Here is a 6088-nt window from a genome sequence, read left to right on the forward strand (position 1 = left end):
TTAGAGGTCTTAGGACCTATAATTTCGGGATTCTTAAATCATTCATTTGTGCCTTGTATGATTTGTTCTTTCAACATGACAAAAGTTGGCTTTCTTTGGTTGATTTGTAACATAACTTGTTATGATGACTTGTAAAGTTGTAGATTCTCTTTGGTATGATACCTTGAATGTATAGACAAATATTAGAGGTACTTTTTTGCTGACTTTGACTAATTGTTTACATGGCAAGTATGCTTCTAATTGAACTTACACTTTGATACTTGTTTGACCTAAATCACATGGCTCTTGTAAGATAATTGTTTTGGTTTAAACTTGTTGAATCAAATGAGATAACATGAGGTATTAAACCTATAAAAAATGAAATGTGGCTGCCTATGCATAATTGTCATACCCTAATTTTGACCCCCCCTAAGATGTCTCATCATATGGCATCTCACATACTCCATCAACTCAAAACAGATACCTAGAGCAGTCACTTGTTCACCAAGTACTCAGATGAGGGTTTCAAGCCAGGGAATTCAGAAAAAGGATCAATCAATGATTTAAATTATCCTTAACACAATCATAGAAGTCAAATATGTTTCATTCATCTATATATGATCTCCAATCTCAAGGCATCAAGCCTCAAGTGCACCAGATTAGGGTTTTGGATTCATCAAGGGCTGAAATCAAGATTTTCACCTAGGAAGAACTACAAGATTCAAAACATAATTCAAGGAGCTCAAGTTTTTTCATATGATCCCCCTCGTCAATATATAAACCAAGATGTGCTTCAATTCAAGCTCAACAACTCCTAATTTCATCTGGTCCACAATTAGGTTTTTTTTACCTAATTCACCTGGGAGGTTGACTTTTAGTCAAGACATGATTCCGTGGCTCAAATCATGGTTCAACAATTATGAGTCACTCATATCACATATTTAGTTAGGAGAAATTGCCTCAGTTGAAACCTAGAAGATTACAATTCATCTAGAAAAAGTCAACTGTTTGAGATCACCTTTGACTTTTGAGAAATTTTGTCAACTATGGACTTCTAAGGATTAAAATCATTAACATGTGATTATTGAATCCATTTGATCAAGATAAATTAAGAAAATCAATCAAGATTCAAAAATTCAACCATTAGGGCTTTGACTTTTTAAGTAAGGAAATCACATTCAAACTTTGAAAAGTCATAACTTTCTCATCCCTTGGTCAAAAGTTCTAAACCAAAGATCATTTTGAAGAGAAAATCAAGATCTACAACTCTGTCACATATAACTATTTCCCAAAAAATCAATCATTTGAGAGATGTGTGTAACGCCCGTTGATTTTATTAATAATTTAATTAAATTATTTTCGAATTATTTGTTGATAAGTTGCTATACATTGCGTGGTGTTGCTAAGTTGATTATTTAGTTGATTAATTGGTCGATTTATATTAGTAATAATATACTAGAATATTAAGAAGACTATTTGTTGGGCTCATTCTATGGTTGTGTGTAACAAAAGTGGTGGTGTGAAGGTTAAGTCCAATATAGGTTAACTTATGTATCTAGTGTAATAGTATCAGAACTACTACTATTAACAGAAAATAATAGTAATTGAGGTATATATTTTTAGTAGCAGTGTTGTAAAAAGTTACAGAGATAGTAATAATAGAATTATCAGTAGCATGATTAGTAGTAACAGTATGGAATAATATTAGCAGTCCAAAATAGAAAATATTAGTACTTTTAACCAATAATTAATTAACCGGAAATAGTCGAAATCGGTGTATATTTTAATCAAATAAATACGTGGAACGGTCGTAGTATATTTTAGTCGATACGGTATATTATTTAGTTGTTGCTAATATGTTGTAGTTGTCAATAAACGTTGTTGTCGTTGTTGATGTTGAATTGTCGTTATATGGTTGTTGTTGATTATTGTGTTGTGATGCTACTATATTTTCTTGATATAGCGAAGTTGCATGGAAGTTTTGTGATGATGATTTACCTCTATTTATTGGTAAAAATAGTTATATAGGCGTATGCATTGCGATAGAAAGTTTTTGTTGATCATATTAAGTGATGTCATATTCATTGAGTCACATTGTCGCACGCTCGCGAAAAATGAACAGAGTCGCCACCAATATATTTATCCCATAAGGGAAAGGAATATCAGAAAACCTAACAAAGGGTAAGAACAAGGTCTCGCGACCAGAGAATCTAGGTACGGGAGTCGGTTACGCGAGGGGAAGGTATTAGCACCCCTCGCGCCCATCGTACTCGATGGTATCCACCTATGTTTGTTTCTATCTAAAGGGTGTATAACTATGTCTATGTCTAAATGCGAATGAATGCAAAATGTAGGGAAAATAAATAATTGTACTCGCACGGGCCCTGCCCCGCTGCCTACGTATCCTTTTCAGGAATCAGAGTTACCGTAGCTCGGCTCACGATTTTCTGTTTGTTTTTGTGTTTTTTAGTTGGGCGGAGTTAACGATCGCGCTCTTGCATAAGGGGACAGCCTAGGATGCAATAGAGCAGAGATAACAATGCCCTTAGAAGGAAGGAAAAGAGATTGGTTTGTGTCTTTTAGGGTAGATGAGTGATGAACAGTTCCCAATACCGGGCCACTCACCACTTTCTCCACTTTGTTTTAGTTTGAACCATTATTAGGTGTTTTAAGTGTTTTTGGTTGTGTAGCTTTTAAAGGGAGTTTATTTTGCGATCCGAATCACATAAAATGTATAATGATCGAGAAGCAGATTAGGGAATGAATCCCACTCACTTCCATCCCATTATGTAATACTCGAGAAACAGATTAGGGAATGAATCCCACTCATTCCTCTCCCATTAATTAATGTTTGAGAAACAGATTAGGGAATGAATCCCACTCATTTCTCTCCCATTAAGTAGTGACCGAGAAACAGATTAGGGAATAAATCCCACTCGTTTCTATGCCGCTAAGCGATTGAGAAACAGATTAGGGAATGAATCCCACTCATTTCTCTATCACTTTCTTAATGTGATTCGCATCTTCCTTTTATTAAGTATTTTAAAAGTTGAAAAGAAAAAGAATGAAATAGGGAACTAATCCTAAATTCTAATCTAAGTTGTCTAATTCCTATTTGTGGCCCTAAGGTTGAGGATAACTATCCTATCTCAATTCCTCTTAACAAAGAAGGAAGAGTCTAAGGGAACATGGCAAGCATATAGTAAGAGATAAGCAACACCAAAGCAAGAAATAAGAGGCTAAGCATGAAAATGGGAGATGAAAGTTCTAAGTCAGTAGCTAACCAAGGAATTGAGTGTCTTAGGTCAAACACAAAAGCATCATGGCGTCACACAAAAGTATTCACACAAAATTTCCAAAGTATCGCATGCGTCGTTACTTACCAACTAGCGGACGAACATCAATTAATCAAAACAAAGACAAGTGAACACATGAACTAGGCTTGAAGTCAGTAGCAAACTCATTCATTTAGTTCTAATATCCTATGTTAATCTATATTAGTCAATTAGCACGAAGCAATACAAAACTCTAACCAAAACTAGACAACATTAGGTCAATACTAGCTAAACGGTTTCAAATCGTGAATGAAGTTAGAAACATGTAATCAAATGGTGCAAGTCAGTAGCAAATAGCCTCTACTAGATGCCTAAACAACCACAAAATCATGCCAAAGAGTTTCACACAAAATTACGGGTCATTTGTACAAGTTACGATGCAATCGTCACCCAAAAACAAGTTATTCACATGTGAGAAAGGAAAATCAAGTAAAATAAGAAAACATGAATTAAAATTTTCAATTCCAGGTCTTAGGACCTCTAAACATCCCTAATTATATGTACAAAAAGAAACCAACATTATTGCATGAATGCATTTCAATTTGAGAGCACAAACGTCACAAGTATCTATTAGAAACGCATATTAATCGAGTTAAACAAAGCTAACCAAATACCAATCAAAACAAAGAATTAGGAGTTCAATTTTTATACACAACATCACGGGTTAGTCTACAGCAATCATACAAAAATTGGTGGTTAAATTCTGTTCCTAAGGTGTTAAACGAAATTACTTTGCAAAATCTATCGAAATCAAGAGAAACATGAACATACCAAAGTAAATGATTTATTTAAAATAGCAAACTAGTTTTTTAAAATCTATAAAAAATACCACAATTATTTACACACATAGAAGTATCTAAAACATATTTTTTTTTTATTCTTTATTTCATGAAGAAAGATTTATGAAGCCAAAGTTATGAAGAAAACAAATATGGCAAATTAAAGAGGTTTGAACAGGCAAGGGTATAAAAGCAATTTGGGAATGCACTGATGTCTAGTTAAAGGTGCGTTTGGGCCCGGATTCAGGGGGTGTACAAATCAAAGCACCAGGCCCAGTTACCAATCTCAGCCCACTATCATTCTTTTTATTCCATTTACTCATTTTGCATGTGGATCATTTATTTCATTTTATTTGGTTCACTCAGCATGTATATCAGCATGCATTTATTTTGTAACATATGGTATTAACATGTAACATATACATATGCAAATCAATTGGACAGTAGGATGCTATCGTATACATATGGTATTAACATGTAACGTATACATATACACATACATTGCATTATTTTGCGACCGTCTGGATTGGCAAACTACGATGAAGGCTTATGCTTTGTTGATGCCTCTATTGATTGGAAATTTAGCGATGGGGGTGAAGCCCTGATGGTACCACATGCATGTGCATTGTTAGTGTCACATTTTATTTTGTATAAGTATGAATGATGTGAAATGATGCGACTTGATATGTGATTTGAATTGGTTGAGGTATATTAGGTTGTAATATGAAGTATTGTGCGATGTTAATAACTGTGAAGTGGTAATTTTATATGATCTAAATTCTAATATATTATTTATCATAAACTCAATTATATGGTTTGATATCTCACCCCTTCTATTTGAATGTTACCCCTATGTTGTTAACGTGCAGGAAATCTAGAGTGAAGGCTGCTTACCTTCATTAGCTCGAGTCAGATGTTGGTCGCTCAGATACGTAACACTCGGGGGAATGAACGCGTGTTTTCTTTATTGTTGGTTTTCATTATATTGCTGAATTTTTAAGTTGTTTTCATTAAAGAATTGATGTCTTGAAGTTGTTTTGAGTTGGACATGAGATTATGTCACTTTATAATGAATTTTGTGAATCCGCTGCATAGTAATGAAATTGTTTTGAATTTTAAAGACTAAACAGGTTGTTATCGGTTCATCCAGAAATTATGTGTTATGTATCTGATTTAAATGTGATTGATTATCGTTATTTTAAGTTGAAACGATAGCATCCCATGTTTTGTTGGAAATTTTATACTCTTATTTTTATAATATTTGCCAGGTAGAATTAGGTTGTTACACTAGTGGTATCAGAGCAGATCCGTCCGTCCGGCCAAGTTGTCGAGTCTGTAGAGTTCTACGACAGTTGAATACTGTTAGCGTGTTATTCCTTAGTACGTGACATGTGTGTGGAACACTGTCGATACTTGTTTGCTTTTCTAATCGATTGTGGTAGGAGTTAGTTTGAGATAAGTGGGGGAGAAGCTTTGCTTCTCGGAGATGTTTCTGTTGTAAGATGTTGGTTCAATGTGGTGTTGATGGAGACAGTGCAAGTATTGTTGAAGTTTTGTTGTTTCCCGAATACGAAGGTGACATGGATTCAAGATTTCGTTTGGAACGTCTTGATGGAGAATGATCAGACACTGTTGATGTGCACTTCTCAGAGAATGAAGAGCAATGTAACGGTTGTTGATATACGAGTGGAGTGTAAATCCATGATGTTTTTTGAAGGTGATTGTTAAGTAAAGGGATAATTCTAGAAGATGGAACTTAGAAAGTTGCGATGTTTCAGCACTGCTGGTGGATTGTTGAGTTGTCGGTTTGAGTAGCCCTTGCGTATGATGTCAACTTTTGAACGGTGGTTAAGTGACAGATTGTTGTAGACCTTGTCGTGGGATCCTTGTGAGTAATCGTAGAAGTTGTTGGAAAGCTTTGAATCGTGAGTCGGAGTCAGAACTCGAGGATATGAGTAATTTTGTGAAAAGGAATAAAGTCTTGGTATTTCGAAG

Source organism: Vicia villosa, linkage group LG6 (genome assembly GCF_029867415.1).
Source record: "Vicia villosa cultivar HV-30 ecotype Madison, WI linkage group LG6, Vvil1.0, whole genome shotgun sequence".
NCBI lineage: Eukaryota > Viridiplantae > Streptophyta > Magnoliopsida > Fabales > Fabaceae > Vicia > Vicia villosa.